General features: G+C 47.9%; 1 long non-coding RNA gene across 1 annotated transcript; it reads right to left on the bottom strand.

Moving 5' to 3' along the window:
• Window positions 1-11,380: 11,380 nt before the first annotated feature.
• On the bottom strand, window positions 11,381-11,864 carry LOC148183693 (uncharacterized). The gene is made up of 2 exons (XR_015773315.1): window positions 11,797-11,864; window positions 11,381-11,636 (listed from the first exon to the last, which is right to left on the bottom strand). It is a non-coding gene; the product is annotated as an uncharacterized LOC148183693 (long non-coding RNA).
• Window positions 11,865-11,897: the final 33 nt, after the last annotated feature.

Genomic DNA, 11,897 nt, shown 5'->3' with positions numbered 1-11,897 from the left:
GGAAGGACTATTTCAAGGCCCACAGCAAGAAGGCAGCACTTGAGGAACAGAAGCACAGAGCTTTTGTATTCTGATGCTGCAGCAAATCTCAGCTGCAGCATCTGATTTCACTTCCATGCTTCTCTGCTTCTGTTTTCTATAAAGTTTCTTAGCTGCTTCAGAACTAATATATCACTTTGGAAAGTTATTGTAGTGTGCCCAGGACTGTAACACTTCTGGATGGGCCAGGTTGTGAAGTCTGGCTCGTTTCTCTTAGGAACTGGGCCCTGTGAAGCCATCCCTGTTCTACTTTCTGCCCTTGAGCTGTAACATATAATCTGCCTAATGACAGATTCCTGTGAGACAAAAGGGTGGGGGCATATCCCCATGGATCCTCTCAGTACATACCACACTATCCTAAAGGACCAATGTCCTGCCTCTGGTTGCCCTTGCATGGACTTCCTTTTGACTTGTATTGAAAGCCAGCAGTGTTTTACTCAATAGCATTTGTCAGCAATCTTTGGGTGAGGAAATCTCCACTCAGCAGATACAGCTTGCAGCTGCTCCTGCACTGCTTGCCTCTGAGCTAATCAGATCCAACTTATTTGTGGAGGCTGTGAGCTGTTCTCCCAAAACAAAACCATCCACAAAGCTGTGAGTAGGGCAGCTATTGACCCATTTTATCCTGCTGGCCCTTGAAAAGCACTGAGCTGGGAAGTGGAAAGTTGAGCTGGAAGCACAAACAGCTTATACAATAGCAAAGCTGCTCCACTAGCGATGAGTCCAGTGACGTGTCTGCAGTGGCACCATCCCAGCCAGACTGGTGGAATTGCTTTTTGCTTCTAATGAATGTGGAGGTCCTGGTTCTCTGGGATGCCGCTGACTGCAGCAGAGAACTGGTGTGAAGGCAGTGGAGGCATGTTACTGGTTCCAGTGTGAGTGGTTCCTGCAAAAACAAGCCAGGGAGTCGGAGCCTGCAGGGATATTCCTGTGATGCGCTGAGAACCACGGGAATGGCTGTTCCCTGCTCTGACTCATGTCCTTGCTTTGGTTGGAAAGGAAGGCAGAATACTGTATGTGTCAGATCCTTGGCACTCGCCATTCATGGAGCCTCAGCTCTAGGACGCTGCTTCCTTCGCCCCCCAGAGTGGCTTCCTTACAAAGCTAAAATGCCTCAGTGCCGGAGCTCAGGGCCAGCAGCTGGCCGGAGTGATTCGGGGCAGCCTGGGACACAAGCAGGGCATGGCTGCCTGCTACCCACGCTAACCTGAGTAAAACGCCTCCAATGGGGCAGGCCAGACCTTTCACACACTTGGACGGGAGGAAGGGAAACACAGGCAGGGATTTTTTCCGTAGATTATAAAGCACGGAGGCTGGCCAGGCTCGCCAGCGTAACTTCCTGCATGACGCAGGCTGCCGCGAATTAGTTCTTGTGTAAATTAGAGCACTGTTGTTAGGAAAACAGTTGCTTTTAAACTGATGTATCCCTGCTACAGTGGCTGGTGAGTTGTTCTAGAAACTATTTTCCTTGTTGCACCTTAAATTGAAGCTGCATTTTTTTAATGCCCTTCAAGTCAGTGGATCTTCTCAGGAAGGAACTAAGGCACTGAGCTGTTAGTACCAAAGGAGTCAGATACTATGATCAAGCTTTCCTGATCCTTTTTTATGACAGACTGAACTGATGAAAGTCCCTTTTGCTTTAAGGCATATTTTCCATTTCTTGACTCACATCCAAATCTCCTTATGCATCTGTGTCCTTTGGGACACTGGACCAGAGTACACTATGCTAATTGTGGGAATGGGAATTTCAGATTTAGAGCGACTTCAACCTCTTATCCGGTAGCTGCCAGTGCTTGAAAGTTTAAACAGGCAACAGGAACAAGCTTTTTACCCATAAAGTCACTGTGGAATTCATGGTCCACTGCTTGTCACTGTGGTCTGCAAGTCCAACAGGGATTCACTATTCCCAGTGCACTGTGTCAGAATAGAAGTATTTTGTAAAAATAAAGTATTCTGCCCTGCTGGGTCAGGGCAAAGGCTCAGGCTGTGTCCTGCTGTGGCAGGGGCCAACCAGGTGATTGAGAAGCACATTCTTCCTCTGAACATGGGATGTGCTGCCATTCTGAACCCTCGTGGTTTTTTCGCTCTGCCTTATCCAATTGCTTTTGAACTCGTCTCTTCCAAACAGGATAATCTTGGCAGGGGGGAGGCTCAGCCCTGGCATGGCAGGTGCTGCTGGGCTGTCTGGGCTCCAGTTCAGGTGCAGGATAAAGTGATAGAGAAGGGCACTGGTTTGTTCTGGCCCCCCAAGCCTCCTCTCACCTACCTGCCAAGCTCTGGTGCAGACTATGGGATCCTTTGCTGCCCTGGGGATGCCAAGGGCTCCCAGGACAGCAGGGTGTACCTATAATGACTTCATTTTTTTTCCAGGTAACCAGCTTTACACTATTTAGCACTCCCTGCTGCAAATACATGCTCTGTACCAGCTCCACAGGGAGCAGCTCCTCTCCTGCCTCACGTTTGGCCAGGCCCACGAGCCTGTTCCTTGATCGCACACGCTCCTGTACCAGCTCTCTGGTACTTAAGAACATACAGTGCCAAAAAATATATCATGTTCGTCTGACAGGCTTATTGTCTGTAATCCTTGTTGATTGGTATTTATATTTCTCTGCTTTAAGTCTTTATCAATATCATCACATATTTTTTGGTCATTATTTTGCATGCGATGTCTGTCAAATAGACACACCTGTTTACAAGGCCATCCTGTTTACTTTTTTAATTTGTTGGCATAACATCAACTTGTTTGTCTGGAGCTTCTCCAGGTTTCCTTGTGTTACTGGATCTCAGCATTAATAGCTTGGATTTTTAAAAGTGGGTGTTATTTTTTTAGATGCAGGATACCCAGACTGTTGAGTTTTCAACATTTGCCTTATGCAACTGTTGTTTAACATCCTCCTGAGTTACTGTTAGAGTAGAAAGTGTTTCACTCTCATGACAGGAATCCTTCATCTGGCTTCCTCCCAAATGCAGGAAAGAGAGATATTTATTGCCTTTCCTTCCTGCCCAGCTACCCACAGGCCCACTGCTCCTGGTCTGTATCATGCATGCAGCCATGCTGGTGCCTGTAGCCTGTCCTGCTGCTGCCCTGGGCCACATCATCTCTGGGAGTCATGAAGCTCAGAGTGGTACCACCACTTCCCTGCATCTCTCTGCATCCAGTGATCAGCATGACAAACACCTGCTGCTTGTTTGTTCCCTTGTCCCGTCCCCAAGCAGTGGTGTGCACACAGATCTTTGTTTAAACGAGCAAAACATAACACTTTTGTTTGTTTTTTTAAGCTACAGATCTTTTAAGTGAGTGTTGTTAAACCTTTTTGGTGGAAGTGAAGTGTGAGGGAAGAAGTGGCTGAAAAGATAGGGGGACAGAGGAGTTAGGGGAACCTCTTCATTCTCCACACTGCATACCACAGGTAAGGCAGGGTTCAGGTGTGAACTGTGGGGTTGGTTTCCATCCTCCTGCTGGGATAGGATCTTTCTACCAGAAATATCTGGGACCAAAGAAGAAGTCTTGTGGTGGTTGGGTTGAGAAAGGTGGAGCACGTTTTTATGCTAAGAAGGAAAATAATGGGGTGAGCGCTGCCAAAGGGTGGTCAGCCAAGTTTTTCATCTGCACTGTTTCCAAAGCAGCTTAACCTGCAGCTCACAGATGAGAGACAAACACATGGAAAGAGCAGAAAAACATGCATCTTAACAGAGCTCTGAAAAGCTCAGAGACTGCTTAGAAGTCAAAGGCACCAATAAAGGGCAAGTGGTGGAAACAGCTCCCCAGTCTGAGTCTGTGCTTTCCCCCAGGCTCCCTGCATGAGCTTGGTGGCCCCAGGAAAGGCAGAGCCTGTCTATGTGACAGCTGCTGCCTACAAATGAATACATAGGTGTTTTCAAAAAATCCCATGGATCTCCTTCTTCCACCCAAATGCAATGAATCTTCAAATATCTTAGACATAAAATGTTACCACTTTGTACCTCACAAAGATGTTGTGGTGGTAAAAGCTCAAGCTCAGGAAATGGGATGTTTGGATGTATTTGTAATACATGCCATAAAAATAGTTCAAGCTGGTGTGATTCCACAGTTTATTTATTGTCCCTATGATACTGCAGCCCTCTGGCTGGATCCAGGAACACTGCCTTGGTGGAAACCTGAACTTAGAAATTAATGAAAACTTTCTGCAGTTTCCTTAGGGGTAACCCTGTACATGAAAGTAATGCAAAGCATGCTGTCTAGCTCTTCTGAAGGAGGAGCCTTTGTCCCTTTTTTTTTTTTTTTTTTTGGTGTGTTTTTTAAAGAAAGGAAATTACTGCATGTGTATTTCTGACTGAGATGCACATTTTCCAAAGTCAGGGGTTCAAGAGCTGTAGTTCCTGCAGCAGCTATCTTATCACTGCTGCTCAGATTCTGTCACTGATTTACCTGCTTGTTGTAAGGCTTCTCCCTTTGCTACCATCATGTCCAAGCAGTTTTTGCACTGAAGTAGCAGTGGGTGCTAAGTCCTGCCTGGTATGTCAGTTCCTTTCCTCTGAATAAAGACTGTGCCCACAGGTACTTTTGCATTAATTTTTTTATTTGCTGGTCATACACTGGGGTAAAGGCCATGCTTTGGGGCACTGCTGCCTATGGCTGTTATTTCAAAGTTGAAGCATTTCCCAGGGTGTTCCTCTTTTGTACGCAGACCTCTGCCCTCCATGCCCTTTGCCAGGTGGCTTTGGTGGGACGTGTCTGTCTTCTACTGCCATGTGCCAGTCTTGGGCTCTGCCCACCTTGGCATGCAGCACAGAGGTGTGCTGCTCCCATGGGAATTTGGCTTTGAAATGTGCAGCGGATGTTTTCGTGAAGTTTATTTTTGGTACTGATGCGGTACTGAAGTCGGGGTCCTGCTGTGATATGAGAGAGATGGCTCTTGTCTCCTGCTCTGCTGCAGCAGCGTGGAGGGACTTCAAAGCACTGCCCTAAGAGCTCACAGCAATAGCTAATATAGGAACGGTTTGCCCTAAGAAACATGTTTTGTGAAATTGGGGCTGCAGAACCAATTTTGGCTGTCTTGGGTTTGTATGTTTAGGTTCTCATGGGCATCACAGCAGCAGAAACAGTGTCAATCATCATCATCGTTGTTGTCGTCATCGTGGCACAGCCTCTTTTGCTCCAGTCAGCAGAACAATGCATCAGGTCGCGACTTGACTGCGCATGGGGCTGTGCGGGAGCTCCCACCTGTGCAGCCCCTGCCGCAGAGCGCGGGCTGGGCAGGGAGCCGGGCAGCCCCGGGACCGGAGGAGCACGGCAGCCCCGGGACCGGAGGAGCACGGCAGCCCCGGGACCGGAGGAGCACGGCAGCCCCGGGACCGGAGGAGCACGGCAGCCCCGGGACCGGAGGAGCACGGCAGCCCCGGGACCGGAGGAGCCCGGCAGCCCCGGGGCAGGGGCAGGAGGAGCCGGGCAGTCCCGGGCTGCGGAAGCCCCACTGCAGCTGCCGAGGAAGTAATGACTCACAGAATACTTCTGTGGGTGCATCCATCATTGTTAAATGTTCGTATTCACTCACACGGGGAGTAAAACCAATAGGAAAGTATAGGAGTGTTCCAACCCACATTTTGAGCGTGCAGCTCCCTCTCCCTTTGCTTTTTTTGTGTCCTGTGCTCTCTGGTGTGTCTTGCTAGAGCTCAGTTACAAGATGCTTTTCCCCTCACACACATTTAGGAAGGCCATCAACAACACCTTTTGGAGAGGTGAGTATATACCTGTCACTGGGAGAAGCAGTGCAGCCTCTCACCGCAGGAGATGCCCCACTGCTGCTCTCCCCTTCCCCTGTGCCCCTTGGACCTGCCAGGCAGGTGCAGGAGGCTGTGGCAGACCTGCCACAAGTTTTCTTATCCCTTCATTTCCTTTTTCTCCATACCCACCATGGGTCTCAGGGCATGTACTTGTGCTGCTGACTGTGCCAGTGGACAACCTCAGAAGCAGAGAAGATGCCAGGCAGGCCACAGAGGACAGTATCCCCTGCCAGCCTGCAACCCAGACAGGCAGGCAAAGCCCAGCTCTGGCTGGAGCTAAACACAGCCTCATTTCATGGTAAACAATTCCTCTTTGTGCAGCCTGTTCTCCCAGAACAATCCTTTGCTCTGACAATATCCTTTATATGGCTTAGTCCCTGTGGAGTGACCAGCAGCGTGCTCAGCCTGATGCCTGGCAGCTCACACCCCACTGCCTCACGGCCAAGGTGCAGCACCTGGGACCCCTGCCCTGGGCAGCGTCTGCTAAGGACTCTGTGGCCACTTCAGGTCAGGGCAAAGTCTTCTCAGGAAAGTCCCCAGCACAGCCTGGAGCATTTCGGAGGCTTTTTTCTTCTGCCTTTGCTCACTCCATAGAGCTGCATGGCCCCACTGTTCCACCAGCTGGGAGGACTGCCCTTGGACACAGTTGTGGAGCGGGACATATGGGTGTCAAGTCACCAGATCTGACTGCAATCCCAACTGCCTGAGTGAAGAAGTCACCCAGCTTTGCCAAGCTGCTCTCTCAGGCTCCAGGCAGTCTGGGACAGGTTGCCAGAGATGATCAACTCCTGTGGGCTTTAAATCACAACAATGAAATGAAGTTACTTCATATGGAAAGGGGAGACTCTGGGGATGATCAGGACCATGACTTTCTCATCGCCTGCATTTCTCTCTTCCAGGAGCATATGCCCATGAGAGAGCCTTGAAAGGTCCCTGAGAAGGGGCAGTTTTCAGGTCCCTACAAGAGATGGAGCTCCCAGAGCTCCTGTGCACTGCAGGTGGCCAGTCACTAATACTTGTACAGTAACCGAGGACTCCTGTTGAGCCACATGTGCTGAAACCTTCAGACCTCCTGACCCTTTCCAGCCTCCTGCCAGTCCACTGTGGGCCTTGAGGTGGTCCTGCTATGCCTGCTGCCATGCAGAGACACTGAAGAATGGGCTTCTCCAGGATTTTGGTATCCTTAGACACCTTGCTGTGGCTATGGCTCTGCTTCTTTCCCTCCCACCGCCACATGATTTGATGGATTTCAAACAAGCACCATTATTCCATAGGACTATCCTGTAGGCTACAGGAACAAATAAGAATGCTTTAATAGGTCCAGAGTGGGCTGAGATTTCTGGCACATCTGTGGAGGACCCCGGGGTGTCCTGTATTGCTGGGGTGACGTTGCTAGGCCATGGTGATGCTGACACTCATGCCAGCCCCGGAGAAGCTGCTATGCAGCTGACTAAGAATTCTTATCCCAGCAGGAAACAACAGTCATGTGTGCTGCCCACTCGGGCTGGCAGGCAAAGTCCAGCAATTAAGCACACTGGGGTGAAAGTCTGCTCTCAAAGCTCCAGTGCACCACCACAGTGCCAGCAAGCTTCCAGGTGATGCTTTCACCACCCCTTTCATCTCACAGAATGTCTTTTTGCAGGTGATGTTTTAATGTAAAACTACAGTGTCATGTTACAACTGGGGTTTCAGCAGGGTCATTTCATGCCTGTTGGCTACAGAAGTGTTGTGGGTTGTTTGCTGGTAGCTTGAGGGGCTTAAAAGGATCTTAAATTCCAGGAATGAAAACATTTCTTTTGGCTTAAGGGGAGAGTATCGCCCTGAAAACTCAGATTCTGAGCTTGCTGACATGGTTTTCTAAGGACTTTCCCAGGACAGTAACTGTAAACGTAGATATGTGTACATTCTTTCTGTTACACGTCTTGTGATGGGCATCTCTCATGGCCAGTGCAGTGAGAAAGTGTTATCCTGACCATCCAATCCCTGGCCGTAGTCAAAAGCCTATAAATCCTGGGAGGAAAAATAAACCACTTCTTCTTTTCACCACACCTCGACCTGTGTCTGTGTGATCTATTCATCTTCAGTGGCAACAGGAGAGGGCAACAGTGATGGGGTAATTTGCCTTTAATGCCACTACAATGTAATCAGCACAAATAACATACAAAATTTTGCACAAGGTGAGTCACTTAATCTTGACATTAGCCCTGGAAGGAGGCAACACATCAGCCTGAGCAGCACATGCCCAGGCATGGCCTGCCTGCCCACCTCCATTTATTGAAATTGCAGAGCAACATGATGGCATTTAATGGGCCTTCAGGTGCTGAGTAATGTCATCTCTCACCACTTTTAGTGGCCATGAAAGCTATTTTGATTCTCTCAGTATAGAGAGGTGTTGTAGGAGTATTTCTTGGATGTTTTGTGATTGTGAGCATAATCAACTTACCATTTTTCTCCCATGGAGTCACAGAGAAGGTGTACAGCAACAATTTGTGGTTGATAGTGCTTTAGAGTCCAACCTCAGGGAAAGGCAGAAGGGTAAAACAACATTAGAGAGGCAAATTACATTGTGTATTTATCTGGTCACATGCAAAATCTTTGGTTTTTCAGGATTAAATAGAAAAGGATGTGAGGATCTGTAAATCATCTCACTCTGCAAGTGTAGTAAGATGTGTAAATTTACTATGTGTATCAAATATATTACTGAAAAATTACAGGGCCAGTTGTTCATGTGTTTAATTTCATTGAATTAATTTGAAGTTTTTGTTTTCTTTCAGGTTTTTCAAATTGAAAGATGTTAATGTTTTTGCCAAATAAAACTCTCACCATTCAATTGATTGGTATTTAAAAAAATAAATTCGTAGTTATAAATTAATTGAATAAGAGCATATAAATTTACTATATAAACCAGGCATGATCAAAAAGATATTTTAATTCCACAGAAAACCAGGATTTTTAGAATTTCTAGATTCTCAGAAAACAGAGAAACTTGACACCTGAAAAGACTGAAACCTCCCTTTTCCCACCCAGCTGCACGGTGAGCCTAAGCCAGTCTTCAAGACTGGCACCAGAAAAGGTGCACCACTGCACTAGCATCTCTCATTACACGCATAAAAAATTATCATTACTAATCCCTGAGGTCATAACCTCTCAATGAACTTCATTCCTTTTCCATTGCTTAGTTCTTACAGACCTTCCCATCTGATAGTCTGGTAATTGTCTGCACTGAGGATGGCTTCAGTATTTGTGCCTTCAGCAGGTTGCATTAGCTCACGCCTCCTTTTTGCACTAGGGCAGAGCCATGAGGGGAAAGAGAGGTGTACTTGGCTCTGCAAGGAGCAAGGAGAAAATTGAAGACAAGCCCTGGTGGGGGGAACAGTGCAAAGGAGAAATACAGAGGCTCCCACCCACCTCCATCTGGTTGGACCCCTGTGCTAAGAAGGACCCTCACTAAAGCTCAAGTGAAAATGGTGTGTTGTTCTCCAGGATAAGAAACGGAGGAAGGAGCCTAAGCTTTCCCAAACTAGAACCTGGTGCAGTCCAGGCTGCTGGGACCAAGCACAGTTGTTTCCTGAATTGCAGGTGAAGAGTTAATGAATTGTAGGGCTTTGCTAGCTGCAGGAATGGCTAGTGAAGGCAGGACTCCCTCCTGCAGGCATGTGACAGGGTCACCTCTGGTCTGGTGGTCCAGACTGTAGTCAGGGTGACAGCAAACAACTTCTCTCTCCCAGATTTCAGGTCAGATGGGCAGGATTCAAGACGGAAGCAGAAGATTACCCATCTATAAAAAATTCTGTCCCAAGACACTTTGGGAAAATCAGGCTGTACACAGCAGGTCACATCACTTGTCTCCCCCACCCCTCTTATTTTTGAGGGATTTTCTTTGCTATGTGTTCTTGTGCTACCCTGCTTCCAAAGAGGCTGGAAGGCAGAAACCCAGACCCACAACATGTAGCAGATTAGTCAAGTCCTTGCTGGAAGCCTGTCCCCAGGGGTTAGGAGGGGACCCTGCATCACCCCCTTGGACAGCACAGCACCAAATCCATGTCCCTGCAGCCAGGGTGCTCCTGCAGAGCAGGGTCCTTGCTCCAGCTGGAGCTCCTGCCCAGGCTGCTGCAGCACTTCGAGTGTTGTGGGAAGGGTAAACACCAGGGAGCCCAGACACCTGCTGAGCATGAGAAGTAAACAAAGGCCAACATGCAGACAAAGGGAACCCATCAAAGCTTGTGAGCATGAAAAGAACAACAAATTGATGGAGCAAAAATAAAATGGTAAAATTTATTCGATATGTTGGAGAATTAAGGAGAGAAGCAGAAGATGCAGTAGAAAGGAAAAACTAATGAGCAAATACCACACAGAAATAATGGTGGAGGTGGCAGACACTACAGGGAAATGGAATCCAGGACCAAGAGAGGACAAATAAATTTCATTCAAAGCAGAAGAAAAGAGAGTGACCTGGAAATTAATTCCAATAGCAGGAAGAGGCTGGGCTGTGAAATTTGGGGCTCATTGTTAGAGCCTGACAAGCCTGCCAGCAAGGGTGGATCCAGAGGAGAGAAGGAATGTTTGGAGAAAGCTGTGAGATGCAGGATGCAAAGTGGAAAAGAATCCAGTACTAGGGAGTGTGAAGGAATCCACTGGACTCTAACTCCATTACAAACTACATAGCAAGGTTTCCACTGATTTGGACTACAAATCAACTAAAACTAGAGTAATGTTGCAAAATAAAAGGAGAACAAAAAAAAAAAAAAAGTAAAGAGTAATAAACAAGGCTGATGCCTATATTTAGCAAGGGAGAAAAAGTGACACAGAATGCTTTGGCTCTGCCAGTCTGGTGTTAGCAGTATCCAGTTAAAGAGTAACACAGCACACAGACTGAAATGGAGGATAAAATAAAGTTTATTATGTCTGCTAACTTGATAGTTAAAAAAAAAAAAAACAACTTTCTATAAAGCTATAAGCCCTGCATGGACTCAAGGGAAGCAGCTCTGAACTTTGGGACCAATTAGGAACTGTGGTATGATACAAGCACAGGAATTTCATGTGAGAAGGAGTGGTCAAGATGAAAGCAAAGACTGAGGGAAGGGAGCATATCAGGACACACAGGTTACTACTGAGGTACTTTGTGGATATTTTTATAAATTAATTTCCTTGAGGACTGGCACAGATATTAGGTGTCATCTGAGGAAATCAGAATGTTGTAGTGCATTAACAATGTAGGGGAAAGTAAAGGAATGCTGTACCACCACAAAAGGGCTAGAAAGTCACTAAAAGAGACACTGACCTGTCTCTGCAAATGCAGCAATGCCTGTATCCAGATGGGGAATTCTCACTAGGTACAACAGCACAAGTTTGCAGCTGCTCCTGGTCGCCCATCTTTAGGAGAGGAAATGTGAACAGTAGTACAGCAAAAAGAACTACCGTGGCATTAGGTACAGGGACAGGCAGACTAGTAAGAAAATGCTGAAAAAACTTGTTCAGTCTTCCCTGTAATGGCTGAGAGGGAGATGATTGCAGTCTACAAATACACTGTAGCTTGAACACCAAGGCAGGACCTGGGTGAGATAAATTACAATGCAAGCACAGGAAACAAATGTTTATTAACCAGCCGTGCATCAAATTAAGCTGGAAATAAGAAGATGGTTCCAAATAATTAGACTAGTAAGTTCTGAAAACGCCTTCGGACCAGACGAGCGCGAATCAAGTCTCGGCCACTTTTTAGGATGCAGATTGGCATGGCTGTGAAGGCGCCACAGGATGGAAACACGCTGGAAACTGCACGCGGTCAGAGTTGGTGTCTCTGGGTTCTGTCCGGTGTCCCCGAAAGCTCGCGGCGCCTGTCGCGGTGTCATGCGGGGGAAAAAAGCCTATGAGCTGCTGGTGTATGAATGTGTACGGGTCTCCCTCATACCGTCACCACCACCCTCGAGCCAGCGCTCCGCACCGCACGCTAACCCTACCCCAACCCGCATCCTTTCCCAGCCATTCCCCTCGCACCGCTCAGCCCCGCAGGCAGAGCCCGCCCGGCTCCCGCCGCAGCCCCGGTCCCTCAGGCCCCGGCGCGGCGGGCGTGGCCACGGAACGGGCGGGACGCGGCG

The sequence above is a fragment of the Pseudopodoces humilis genome, chromosome 10 (assembly GCF_049639895.1).
Source record: "Pseudopodoces humilis isolate 2021_Gansu_Grassland_sample_001 chromosome 10, ASM4963989v1, whole genome shotgun sequence".
NCBI classification, from domain to species: domain Eukaryota; kingdom Metazoa; phylum Chordata; class Aves; order Passeriformes; family Paridae; genus Pseudopodoces; species Pseudopodoces humilis.
This window is presented reverse-complemented; position numbering and strand designations above follow the sequence as displayed.